This window comes from Protopterus annectens, chromosome 16.part0, assembly GCF_019279795.1.
Source record: "Protopterus annectens isolate FY-2018-M chromosome 16.part0, PAN1.0, whole genome shotgun sequence".
Taxonomy (NCBI): Eukaryota; Metazoa; Chordata; order Ceratodontiformes; family Protopteridae; genus Protopterus; species Protopterus annectens.
Genome location: NC_056750.1, coordinates 801,898,064 through 801,913,378, shown reverse-complemented (window position 1 = coordinate 801,913,378; position 15,315 = coordinate 801,898,064).

Genomic DNA, 15,315 nt, shown 5'->3' with positions numbered 1-15,315 from the left:
CATAGGGCCATGTTAGTGTGTCTGTGTCCAGGTATGTTAAGGTTTCAGCAGATGTTGTGCAGTAGTTGAATAATTGGTTATGGTATGACAGTATGTATTGATGTAATTATTTTGGTTGTGGGGTAGATGTTGGTGGGTGTACATAGCACATGCAGGTGTGTAGGAACCCCTTTTATACAACTTCTATATGTGTGTGGGTGTTCTTTCCCTATGTGAACACCTATCCCTTAGTGGACTAATACTTTGGTAATTGCAGACTGATTCATTAAGGCACTGTTAAATGCTTCCTGTATAGCATGCAGGTACTGTTAGTCCTTGAATCCTTTTGGCAATACATCGGAATGTAATCAAGTTTTGCTAAATGAAAGCTGTCTGTGTATTTCTGTCATGGATATTTGCAGTCATTGCAGTTGTGTTGGTGACTGTGTCCATAGAACATATTTGTAGTAGTGTATTGGCATATACTCTTCATATGTTATGTTCATATTGTTTGGGGAGGGCGGAATGTGTGATTGCTATGGTCCATGTTATACTCAGATATGAACACTTCGGATGCTGTCAACACACATGTATGTGGTCTACCTGGCCTCCTGCCGTATGTGTCCAGCATATTATGTTGGGAAGACTGACAGGAGGCTTAGGGACCGCATTAGAGATCACTTGTATCAGATTAGAATAGGTTCGCATGTGAATGCATTATCCAAACATGTGTTATTTGAAGGACCTGACCATGTATTTAATTTTCAGGTGTTAGCTATTGCTAATACTACTGTGAGAGGGGGAGATGTCAAGACAAGGACTGAGAGTATAGAATCAGAGTGGATTATTAGGCTTAGAGCCAATATTCCCCCTGGGCTCAATGAGAATGTCCCTATTAAGCCTTTTTTGAGAGCAAGGAGGTTGAAGGTTCATAAAACCAATGTACCTTGATTTTAATTTTATATGAGTATTGTTTTATTTTTTGTTATTTGTGAGATATAATGTCTATAAGATGTTTTTTAAAAAAATTTTGTAGTCTTTTAGAGGTTTTTAGTGAAGTTGTATATCTATGGTGTATATCTCTTTAAGAGCTGAGAGCTTTTGGCGCCTTTTTTTGTTTAAATACTGCATAGTTTCTCTCTGCTCTGTTTGTTAAGGTCTGAGGAAGCCTGGTCTCCCAGGTGAAAGCGCTTACCTTTTTGAATTAAAACTCATTTGGATTTTCACATCTAGCCTTCGTTTCTTCTACATTTCTGTGGACATTGCAACAGTTTGGAACTTTTGAAAGTTTGGTACTTTTTTTCTACTTTGTTTGAATTGAGACTCAGCCCTGTTTCACTAGCAGTTACTTATCTGGTTTACACATGTATGTATGTATATATATATATATATGTGTGTGTGTGTGTGTGTATATGTACATAGATATAATATATATTATTGCATACGTTTATCTGTACCTCCATAGATGTGTAGATGTTTTTAACCTATTTATATATCTACATATATATGTAGATCTGTATATATCGACATGTCTCTATGTATCTCTCTCTCTCTCTCTCTGTATATATATATATATATATGTATATCATCTATATATCTATGAGCATACACCTTTCATTGGGTACATGGTGGGTTGTCCTATTTCAACACATTCCTCCCTTTTATGTTTTAACCTGTCTGCATACACAACTGGGATTGGTACATCTCAGATAGCTTAGTGGTAGGTTACTCTGAGGATGGAGTACATGGTTGTGGGTTCTAATCCTGGAAGGTGTTATTATTTTACCTCTCAGAATAGCCACTGGTAGGGAAAGTGTGAATAACGCACATTTAAGCGGTTGTAAGCAGGTTTGCCCGTGGTCTGCGCAACGTTAAGCAAAGGTTAAACCTGTGAAGCGCTTCTCCGTTTACCGTGTTTAAGCGCCACTTACTGTTGCGCAAACCCATGGAAACCTGCTTACAACTGCTTAAAAGTGCTTTAATCCACCTGCATCCAACAGCCATTATTCTGGCCCTCAAAATAACTTAACAGCCCTTGCAGGTCTTGAACCCGGGACCATGAACACCACAGTCACTGATTTTACCACTAAGGCATCTGGGATATGTACAAATGTTATGGTGTTTAGAATATAGATTTTACTAAAGGCATTCCTCACTACTGAAAACAAATGTGACAGTCAGTTGGTGTACATATATCTGATACATGTTAATGTTCATATGTTTGTGAAATTAGGTGTTGCAATGTGACATGACAGGGTGTATTATGAATGAGAAAGGTTCTTGTTTTGTGTCCTTTTTATATTGTCCCCATACTCCATGTATACCCCTCCAGTTCACTTATTGAACATCCGACCCATGCTCTCCTTGATGCATGATTTCATTAACCATCATTCCTCTCCCACACCAATCTTCACATACACAAAAACCATCCCTTCTATGGTGAATTAGGTTAATATTAATAGTTATAATACCAGAGCTGCATGTGTTTTGTGTACACTTCAATTTCTTTGGATTGCTTCTGTGTCACGAAGTGTGTTCATAGAGGTTTATATATATGGCTATTGATGTAACTGTATAATATATATATATATATATGTATATATATATCTTTATATTTATATCTTTGTGCAGACATCACTGATATGTATATATATATATATATATATATATATATATATATATATATATATATATATTGTATTAATTTGTAACAGTAATACATATATAGAGTTGTATGTGTTGGTTCACAAACTGCAGTACATTACAATGTACTGTACATATGTACACAAAGTGACTGTCCCATTTGTGGTCATTACAGTGGAATACATATGGTATAAGGTGTAGTCTAAAGGCCGTGAAACATTTATACACCTCAGATGACTTAGTGGTACGTCCCATGACTGTAGTGTGCATGGTCCAGGGTTCAACACATGCGATGCTTTAAAAATGATTTTTACTCCAGAATAAGGCTCATTTAAGCAGTTGTAAGCATGTTTAAAAGAGTTTGTGTGACATTAAAGCAGTGGTTAAACACAGTTAAACTTTGTAACGTATAACCTGTGTGTGCAAACACAGCCACATCCGCTAACTACTCAGGATATATACATTTCAATGAAGTAACATCTCACTATGTGCTTACATAACATTACATTCTCTGTTGACTTTACTCTCCAACACACGTGGGTTTATATGGGTGTTTCGAATGTTTATTATACAGACGATTACTACCTATATATGCAAGCTGTGGTTAAGATATACTTTTTAACATGACAAATATCCCTGACTTTATTGGGATTGGGACCTCGAATGCACAGATACTATGCAGATGTCGTAACCATTACACTATTGACATTAACGTTGCTTCTGCCTATTTCCTAGTTGGATGATTTCTATGTGTAAGCTAGGCTAAGGAAATGGCGGAGGCCCCCAAACCTACTGAGCTTCACTTACTCTTGAAATAACAACATATAACAAATGTAATGTGAGACAATACATTACATTCCTAACTACGTGTCCCTCACTGACACACTTCAAGGGAAACCTTGTTGTATGAATGGGTAGCAGAATATACACCCCCTGGGATCATGTGTCCCAGAACCATACAACCAGGGGGTGGGGGAGCCCATCCAGTTTGATAGTTGCGAGACCTGTTGGGGAAATTGAATGGTGTTGAATTGTCACATTAACATACCCTCTTTAGATCACTAAGTGCCCCTATCACCCTCCACCACTCCAGTCTTCAACAGCTTCTGGCAACTCTGCCTGGAATTGCTTCATTGGCTGTGCTTGACAGAGGCTCAGTTACTTCATCAATGGTGTGGAGAAAGACAACACACTGTAGCTATGCTTCTAATTGCCATTGGGCAGATAGGAAGTAGGCTATCTGTGAACCTCTAAGGTGCAGGCCATCACAGCCATAATCTGTGAATAGACAGACTTTCAGATCACAATATACAGTGAGAAATCACCATGTAGTCAGGAAACAGTTAAGTACAGCAAGAACATACTGAACACTCCAAAAGCCTATCTTGGAAGCTAGAAGACTTGTATAAGTTTAAGGCTTTATATTGCTAACCAGTAGGTTACCTACAGGAGAGATGAGAAACAAGCACAGATGGGAAACATGCATGCAACAATACCATACCGGCTTATGTGTCAGCCTTAGGCTTTGGAATACTGGCCAAAGCTATTGGCTCCCCCATGGTGCCTTTTTTAGGAGAATTTCAAAGGTGAATACCAGCTCCGTAAACAGCACAATAGCAGAATCAATGAGGGTTATGCTACTCAACACCAGGGGTTGTGATTACAACATGCATGCACTCACAGCACTCCTCAAGATGGACAATGTCAACATCTGTGCAGTAACTGAGACCTGTCTTAAGGCTCCTGAGAGCACACCAGCACTACCAGACTACAACCCATACCACACTTTTCAGCCACAGAACATGGACTGACACAGACATGGAGGGGGGTGTATCCATATTCATCAGGGATACCTACACCTCCAGGTTAGTGGGGCAGCATGATACCTCTGAGAACATCCATGTGCAGCTGACATCAGCCACAACTGCAGTGTAAACTGTGGCCTGGTACAGATCACCCTCCATGACCCAGGACCACCACTCCACCTACCTGGAGACAGCGGTGAACATGACAGTCCTAATGCACACCCTGGCATTGGTCGTGTGTCAACTACCCTACCATTAACTGGGAAACTTACTCAAGTGCTCACTTCCAGGCCCAGCGCTTCCTGGAATTTATCACCTCATATGCCCTGTATCAAGTCGTAACCTCCATAACGAGGGGTGGAAACATACTAGAAGTGGTCATCACCAACATGGGCAACAGATGCACCACAGCAGAGGTTAACCAGTCACTGGTTAGATCTGACCATGAACTATTCACTGTTTCCACACCCAAACATCTCCCCCACCCACGGAAACCACAGCGCATACCTTTCTTACAGCTAAATTTACACTACTAGTGATGGGTGGGGGGTTTCTCAGCCCCCACGCTAAAGGGAAACACTGCTCAAGATACAGATTTACAAATGCAATCTATAAGCACCTACACGGATGTGTGGATTGTGCCATCACTGGTAAACCAAGACTCACTCCTCCTAGAGAAGGACACCAGTCTGGTGGACCCCTGCAATAAACAGGCTATGCCACAGACGTAGGACAGTGTTCCAGACAAACAGCAAATCCCACGAAGGGCAGACATCCGTGACCAGTATTAGTATGATACATAGGTCCCTCATGACATCAACCAAGGATAACATCAGCAGGAAAATATGCAAGGATTCGAAAGATAACCACAAAGCCTTCTTTGGCTATGTCAAGGATCTAAGTGGTGACACACAGATTTGCACTGTGCCGGTGAAATATAGCACAAAATATGCTGACCCTACTGATATCTCCAACATCCTTGCAGATACATTCAGTGCATACTTCACCCCCTAAAGAGCCCACAACACTACCAGAAAGGTACAGTATCCCACACATCAGAGACACACAGGTGGAAATGACCCTCTCTAACAGCAGAACACAGCATCAATGAAGGTAGATGTTGTCCCAGACTGCATCTTGCAAATTGTACAAGACAACCTGACCCCTCCACCTAATTAAGCTTTTCAACCAGCCTCTCCACAGGCTACATGCCCATACAATGGCATCTGGCAATGGTTATTCCACTCCATCAAGGTGGAATCACAACTGACCATGGTAACTACCACCCCATAAGCCTGACTAGCATGGTCTGCAATGGTATGGATCGCATCCTCATGGTACTCATTAACAAAGACATTGATAACCTCCAAACATGTGACCCAACCCAAGTCAGCTTGGTTGAGTGCAGTTCATGCCTACTGAACCTGTTTAACGTCTTACATACCGTCACCAAGACGTTAGATGACGGGAGAGGTGGTTCACACATACTACCTGGACCTCGCCAAGGCTTTTGACACCATGCCCCACTCTGGTATTATTGATAAACACACCAGCCTGTGCATACACCCGTACATCACAGGTTGGGTTGCCAACGGGCTTACACACAGAACCCACATGATATGACTAGCGGTCTCCAGGTCCAACTCTTGACCAGTCATGACTGGTGTCCCACAGGACTCAGTCCTAGGAGCCCTACTGTTTGGCATTTACTTCTCAGAGGAAAGGGCAAACACAGGTGGACTACGGCAGACCATGTTTGGCAATGACTGCAAACTGGGAGCCATGATTGATAGTCCAGCTGACACAAACATCCCTCAAGGGGCCGCACAGAGACTGTCACAGGGTGTCAACATCATGGCCTCCAGCCAAGTGCCACTAACTCCATGGTCATGCCATTGTGGAATATTAAGCACCCACATATTAACACATAAGTGTCAGCCACTTTAATACGGACGAGGTAATGGGGTATCTGGGGACTAAAGTATATAGTGATCTCCCCTTTGACAATCATGTCTCCAAAGTAGTTAGGGCATCCTTCTATGTAGGCCATCTGATTACTAAAGGGTTCCCATCTAGACATACTGAGGTTATAGTGCCCCTTTACTCATCAGTCATCAGTCCCATCATAGGGTATAATAACCCATTTGGGAAGAAGAAACTTCCAACAGCTGGAAGGTCCATGAATGTACCTCGCCAAGGGGATTACTGGCTTCAAACATATGTCCTATGCAGCCAGACTGAATAAACTGCTTTACTCAGTGGCATCTCGTTTACCCATAGATGATCTCTGCTGGCCAACACAGCCTTGTCGAACTCAGGCTTAATGGATATGCTCCACCTATGGGAATCCATGTCACAGTGAGCCACACACTGTAGTGAGCTGAACCTTGCCACAACAATAACTGGAAGATGCTGGAGGAACGGATTCCTGTCACAGACACTCCCCATACTTTGGAACAACATCCCTAACTACATTATACAGAGCCCCTCACTATCACTCTGCAAGAGAAACCTTGAAGAGTGGATGGGGAACAGTAGATGCACCCGAGGGATCCCGCCAATGGCTCTGCTCCACAGAGGGACAGTTAATGAATCAATGGGGTGGCAAAAGCTGATACATTTTGGCTAGTCCTATGAATGGCCTCTGGCAGTTAGCCAAGTACCTACCTGTGAACCTATTCATACAGTATCAGCACATGCTGATAGCTTAATTTACTGTTCAGGTGTTGACTTACCTTGTGCCAATAGCAGCTGTGTGTGCAATAGTTGAGGGCTGCCTATGTTACGTGACAATTTACAGGTAGTCTTGTGTGTGTGTCATCTATTTTTACTGTGTGTGCAGGTGGAGAAAGGTGTCAGTCCCTAGCTGCCTACACTGTCAGTGTGTGTGCTATACGTTCCCTCCTTGCCAAGGCATGGGCATACTGGGCACGCCTCCGTCTGCCTACTGGGGCTGGCTCAGGGTGTTCGTGGTCTGAGTACCTCTGTACCTGTGGGGCCCTTGGCAATGGTGGTGGGCTGTGAGGGCCTTCACCATTCTGTCCCTGCTACAGCTGTTTCCGCAGGATCATATTGTGTAGCATGGCACATACTATGAAGATGTGGGCACATGTGCCTGGAGAGTACTGCAAGGCTCCACCAGATATGTCCAAGCAACGGAATCTTGATTTCAGCATCCCAAACACACGCTCTATGATGATTCTGTTTTTTGTGTGTGCCTCATTATGGCATTCATGCATGGGTGTGTGCATTTCTGATGGGAGTCATCATCCACGGTTCCAGTGCATAGCCAGCATCCCCCACCAGGTGGCCATTTGGGATGTCCTCCCCGGCAGATAACTGATACAGCTGTGAGGCATGCCAGATGTGGGGATCGTGATAGCTTCCAGGGCTGCCAGCACACGCATCCATGATAATGCCCTGGGCATTGCACATGACCTGGCAGTTGATGGAGAGGTATCCCTTGCAGTTTATGTAGCGCCTACCCTGCTCACCAGGTGGTGACTTGATGTGCATGTGCGTGCAGTCTATTGCACCCAGTATCTCCGGGTATTCTGCTACATAGTGGAAGAGACACATATTGCTGGCCAACTCCTCCTGCATTCGGGGGAAGTATATGTGCTCATTGGTATGTGGTAACATGGCGTCCAGAAACTGGTGTAGTACCCTGGATGCTGATGCCTGTGAAATCCCCATGATATCCCCAGTTGGTCTTTGAAAGGTACCTGTAGCTAGTATTCTCAGGCTTACACATACCTTTGTATCCACTGGGATGGGTTCCCTCAGTTTGTTCTGGCTCTGAGGCGTGGCCGGCACAGCTCCACAAGTTGCTGTAGGATGTCCCTGTCCACCCTGTAACACTCTACTATCTCCAGATCATGTAGCCCCTGGTAGGTTACTGGGTCTGAACACTCTCCTCCTCCTCTGGTGCCTGAGGTGGTCGTGTGTATCATCCTCCACACCACCTTCAGTCTCCAACACATGCTGGTGGATCAAAGCTATGGCAGCCCCTAACATGTACATACTAAAAGTTCCCCGTCTGTCTACACCACTGGTGCAGAGTGTATGGGAATACACAAATGTGTGTGAGGTGCTTTCACACTTTATACTATTGTGCTATGGATGCTGCTGATGTCATTGGGTGTGTATGAGCTATTACAGCTGCAGAGTGTCTTAATTATGGGTTTTACAATGAGTACTGCAAGTGTGGGGCCTTTACTGTGGAGTTACGCTTGCCTGCCTTGAATAATCTGCTATTATCAGGCATGCATCCAACTGCCATCTTTCTTGTTTTGTACTTTCCCTACCCAGTCATGGCAAAATGTGTCTTGTAGCTGATATACTGCAAATCTGCTTTGTTCTGCTTTGACACTTTACCGTTTTCTTTGCAGTATAGCCCCTCCCCTTTCCTGTTCTGCAAGTAGCTGGTTGCAGCCTTGTTAGCTGTTGTCAGTGGCCCACTGTAGGCTCCTAGGTGTTAATTAGTCATTTGTACTCCAATTTCCCTGCTTCAGCACTTCCTTATTTCTTTCCTATATCCTTCCTGTTTCAGCTGCATTGCCCGCTGCGCAAACCCATTTACCGGGTTTACACGCGTTTTCATCTCCGTTCACATGCATACTCAGTTACCTTGTGTACTCTCAGCTAAGCAAAGCTATGGCCAGTTCAACACACCCCTATCCTGCAGCTTTGCCTAGCTAGGGGCAAACCGGTTTAGCAATGCTCCAATGTGCTTACAGCAATGGTGAAACACCCCTCTCTTGATGTCATCTTTATCTCAAAGGCATACCTCGGTGTTATAACGCTACGCTGTGAGGTGCATCCTTACACCAGTGGGGAATCTATGATTCACTATTAATCCTCTCATTTGCATGGCATTGCCTACTAATTCCTAGCTACCGCTCATAACACTGTCACAGCCTCTTAGCAACCCTTGCGCCATAGTATGGTGTAGCATGCCTTCCAATGACTATTATGGGGAAATCATGATATGTGTTACATTGCAGCTTTATTCTATATTTTTATATTTTCCTTGTGATCCCCTTTGCACGTTGCTGCCCTGCGCTTCCACGTCGTGATAGTGCGACTATATATATTAAATGTTAACTTTATATTTTGTACATTTTTTATGCCAATAGCTATATATTTAGCCATTGGCATATATTAACAATATAATACATGTGTTTGGTCGGCTGTCATGGCTCCGATTTTATGTTTGCAAAAATGTAAACCGTTTTCTATGGTTTACATTTCTGCATGCTTACACTACGCCTGCACCACTTCCTGGTTTGCTACATACCTTTATTTGCATGTTACAGTGCTGCACATGGGGTAATTAGCATACAGGGCCCGGGAGTTGTGCGGGCATAACGTATGCAGGTAGTGCACTTGGGAACAGCTCGTACCTGGATCTGTCGTCGGCCATATTTGGTGTTAGAATGCCGACGCTATGCCTGCACCTGACGCAAGTTGTATGAATCCCGGGGTAGGTCTTTATATATTTTTTTTATATGTAGATATATTTTTCTATATATTTTAGGAGAGAATTTGTTCTCCTTTTTAATGTGTTGACTAATAAGGCTTTTGCCCATTTAAGAGATAATGAATCCTTAACTGGCTTTATTTTATTATTGCATCTATATATTGCATTCTTTTTAGTTACCTTGTATTAAAGTCTGAGGAAGCGTCCATCGAGATGTGAAAGCGCTTACTCATTAAATATTTACCTGTTAAAAATACCTGTTTTTGCCGTGTCTCTCTCTCTCTCTTTTTAATTTATTGGGTATTTGTTCTTATTAAGAGGAGCTTTATACACCAGCCCTTTGTATATACCTTTTCCTTATCCTGGCAAATAGGTTCAGTGCTAACTTAACCCCCCTCTCACCCCCTAAAGGGCCCATCTCTATACTGGAAGAATGCAACGTTCCTATAATCACAGCTGCACAGGTTAAAACCACATTCTCCAAAGCCAAGAACACAGCATCCGTGGAACCTGACAACATCCCAAGCTGTGTTCTACATGAACTACAGAATGAACTGGCACCCCACCTAAGTACCATGTTCAATCATAGCCTTACCTCAGGCTTTGTGCCCACTGAATGGTGCACAGCAATGTTTATTCCACTAAACAAAGGGGGAGCCACCACAGACCCCGGGAACTACCGCCCCATTAGCCTGACGAGCCTGGTCTGCAAGGCCATGGGACGTATCATCATGGAACTTATAAACAAAGACATTGGTAATCTCCAAACTCTGGACCCCACCCAGTCTGGGTTTGTAAAAGGCAGATCGTGTCTCCTAAACCTGACAGACTTCTTTGAAGCAGTCACCAAAGCTGTAGACGAGGGTAAGGTGGTTCATACAGCCTATCTAGATCTCACCAAGGCTTTCGTCACCATCCCTCACTCTGGAATTATAGATAAACTCTCTAAACTAGGCATAAATTCATATGTTACAAGATGGGTTGCCAACTGGCTCACTGACAGAACCCACACTGTGAAAGTAGCAGACTCCAAATCCGACTTCAGACCAGTGACAAGTGGAGTACCACAGGGTTCAGTCCTGGGTCCTCTCCTGTTTGCGATCTACTTCCCTGAAGTACAGGCTAACACAGAAGGTCTTTGGCTAACGAAGTTCGCAGGTGACTGCAAACTAGGAGCCATAATCGAAACTCCTAATGATGTGGACATCCTACAAAACAGCCTCACTGAGACAAATGCCTGGTGTCAAAGCCATGGCCTCAAGCTCAATGCCAAAAAGTGCATTGTCATCCCCTTTGGTAAGAACTCTGTACCCATGAACTACCACATAGGCTGTAGTCTACTTAACACCAAAAGTATGATAAGAGACCTTGGGACACAGATGGACAGTAGTCTCTTATTTAATAAACACATTGCCACAGAAGTCAGGAAATCCTTCTACGTGGCACACCTCATGACAAAAGATTTCTCATCCAGGAAAAAAGAGGTCATTGTTCCCCTCTATTAGTCACTCATTAGACCCATTATAGAGTACAACGCTCCTTTTGGTATGTACCTCACAAAACATCTACAACAACTGGAAAGGCCGCAGAAATACCTCACAAAGAGGATTACCAGCCTCAAACAGATGCCCTACGGAGACCGTCTCAAAAAACTCCAGCTTTACTCCGTCTCATATTGTCTACTCAGAGGGATCTCTGCCTAACATACAAAGCTATGTCAAACCCAGAGCTGTTGGACATGCTCCCCTTAAAGAAATCCCAATCCCTCCGTGCTACACCCTCTAGGGACTTAAACCTTGTCACCACAATAAGCAGAACCTGCTGGAGGGATAGATTTCTGTCCCAGAGACTTCCACACTCTGGAACAAACTACCTATCTATATCAAACAAAGCTCCTCATTAGCACTATTTAAGAACAATCTTGATGATTGGATGGGAAATAGGAAATTCACCCCGGGGATCACTTCTGCAGCTCTGCTCGACAGGGGCACAGGAAAATAATTTTCTTGGGTGGCGAAAGCCAGAGTACCTTTTTGGCTAGGCTTATATAGACCCTAGAGCCAATAGCCTAGTACCTACCTATGAACCTTTTCCTCAAATTCAGAGCATAATTATAGTGATCCATTCACTGCAAGTCATTATCATTTTATTTATTTATCCTTTATCGACCAGATTAGTGCCACTACGCTAGCAGCCTATTTTCAGGGGAGGCCCAAATTGGTATTTATACTATTAATTATTTGAAAAATAAGGCATAAAATACATCACAGAATATGTAGACCCTGGTAGTTTCGACAACTTGGGTTATAGAAGTGGATTTTGACACAGGCTTAGCGAGGACCCACCTGTTCTACAACTGGCCTTGCTTAGAAGTGTGCACAGAAGATTGCTATAGCTTGTGTGTGGGAGTGGTGGGGGCTGGGAACAGTGACATTATTATTTCTTTAATTCTAGTTACAATCAGATCTGAAATATGTGCATGGAAGGTCACTATAACTTGTTTGGGACTGGGAAAATGTGGTCACTATTCCTCAAGTTTTCTACACAATAAAATCTCAGGGTTATACACAGATGGTCGCTATAGCTGGTGTAGGGCTGTGACAGTGTGGTCATTTTTAACTTTTCAAACAATAAAATCTCAGAGGAATACATACAAGATCAGTATAGCTTGGAATACATAACTGTTATCAAATTTTCATTTTTCTCACAATCACATATCAGAAGTGAATACAGGTAGGTAATTTGGGATGGATGGGGTAAGGAAGCATGTTGTGAATATAGGTCTGAGATCAGCCATTTAAATTATGTTACTATATTCTGGTTATCAGGGGGATACACAGGTTGTAGCTATCTTTTGGGGGTAGGATGAATAGGCAAACCATATCCTATGTGACAGCAGCAACTTGAAATTAATGACTGAGGCCATTTATTTATTCACCTTCATCCCAATCTAATCTAATAACAGAGGGATGCACAGAAGGTGGCTATCTTTTCTATTCTTTTGAGGGGGAGGCAGACAATAGCTATGATTGGTGTAGCTTTGCAAACATTTATAGTCTCAGTTTATTGGGAACTACCTTTTTGTCAAATTTGATCATTATTCCTTGGGCATAACTTATTTTCTTCCTTGAAAGGAAGAATAGGACTGAACTTCTTTACTTAGTCATAATTTTTGTCCAAGCCATAATTGTAACAAAAGGCTGGAGAAAAATGTTTTAAAATATACCGCACAGCATCTAGAACTCCATGCCTTATGAGGCTAAAACAGTTTCCAGAATATTAAATTAATTATATTATTTCCATCACAGTTATTGCACTGTAGTCTTAGCTGTTTAGGGGGTAGTCTCAGAAGGCAGGAAGAAAATGAAGATTAAGAATGAACATCTTTCTTTAGCCTTCATTTTTGTTTAGGTCATCTTTGGTTCAAAATATTTGAAAAAGGGCTCTAAAGTGCAACTCAGAGCATCTAGAACCAAATGGCTTTTGGGCAGCTGAGACCTCTGGTTTAATTTGATTATTTTTTTTCTTTCTTTATTACAATGCAATATTGGCTAGTTAGGATATATTGAAAAAAATCCAGGAAAATCTGAAGAGTACAACAAAGTATGAAAAAGCAAGAAAAAAGTAATATGAATGGTGTGGGAATGCCAGAATGAAGAGAAGTAGGAGGTATGTGTGTGTGTGGGGGGGGGGGGGCATTGGAGAGCTGTGGGTACATGGGGTCCTTTATTTAGAGTTTCACTTCACCAGAGGCCAAAGTCAAAATATTCAGTAATGCTAGGGACTACCCCATTTATGTGCATCACACAGCTTATCAACAAGGTTTGATGTTCTTCATTCCACATTGCTGCAGTCCTAACTATTGGGTAGTCCGCTGTCCAGTCGGCCCGAATACCAAAGTATATGGCTGACGTCGGTCAGGGCGCATTAGACTGACGTCAGTACGTCAGGGTACTAATGCGCATGACCGACGTCATATCCTCAGTCTTTTTTGCCGCATGGTCCGATGCAGAAGCAATTTTGCGAGTGCAGGTTGGCGTTCTGAAAGTTTCTGAAGTCAGAGTTTCAGACCGAATCAAAGTTGGCTAAGTACCCGCTGGAATATTTTGGTTTTTCTTGCCTCAGTATTTAACCGGATGTCAGAAAAAGTGAATAACTGTATTTCTTGTGGGAAACAGATACCTCATAGGGATTACCATACTTTGTGTATACCTTGTTTAGGGCCTGAGCACGACGTTGTTGGATGCCGCTCTTGTGCTAGATTTAACAAACGCACTATTAAGAGAAGGTTAGACTGTGCCAGGTTAGTGTTTGGGAAGCGTTGTAATTATAAAATGCCGTCGGATGCTCCGACGCCCGCTTCGGGCAAAAAGCGCAAGGATAAAGCAGCAAAGCCTAGAGTGGAAGAACCGACAGTCCCAGACGTCGGTTCTTTAGAAGGCTCAGTGGAGCCGGAGGTTCTGCCAGAAGTTTCTTTGGAGTCTCAGGGAGAGACTTTACTGTTACAGGATGTATCCTCTCAGGAAGTAGGCCAGGCTGAGGGGGCTTCTCAGGTGGCTGTTCTTCCCTCTCTTCCTAAGGTGGTTAGAGCCTCCCCTTCTGTTTCCAAGGCTTCTTTGAGAGGCAGGCCAAGTTCAGCTTCAGTGGGGGGTTTCTCCTAGTGCTTCAGGGTCTTTGCCTAAGAAACATATGCTTAAAATGGCAGAGGATTTGATTACTATGATAAGAGGTTCTATACCCCCTCCTGATAAGAGGCCTAGGGTGGAACCAGAGTTTGAGAGTTTTGAGCAATGTTCGGAGGCTTCTGAGTCTTCGGCTGAAGACTTGCAGGAGTATCCTCCTTATTCTGATTCTGATGTGGATGATTCTACTCCTTCAGCTTCTCCTCCTGAGGACTTTTCATTTTCAGAGACTCTGCATTCCATGAGGGAGCATTTTAAATGGGAAGGTCAAGATTTCTCTGATTCCAGGAAGAGGCTTAGGGAATTCTTGTTTTTACCCCAGCATAGGCCTTTAGCTATACCTCCTGTTCTGAATGTGGTGGAAGATGTTTTTGCAGAGGCTTCCCTGAATCCTGATTCTTTGCCTCCTGCCCCAGTTAAACCTGATAGGTACTATAGGGTGCCTGAAGCTCATAAGTATCTTTTTAAGAGTCCTAGGGCAGACCCGGAAACTGTCTCTCAGGGGCCTAAAGGTGTGAAGGCCTCAGTTGTTAAAAATCCTGTTCCTCCTGATAAAGAGGCAAGGGCTTTGGATAGATGGGGAAAGAAAGTGTATACTTCTTCCACTTTAGCCATGAGGGCGTTGAATTGTCAGTTTCACATGTTAAAATATCAGAATTATCTCCTTTCACAGTTGAAATCTAAGGTGGATGCTCTGGCGGAAGGTATTGAGTGTAAAGAGTTG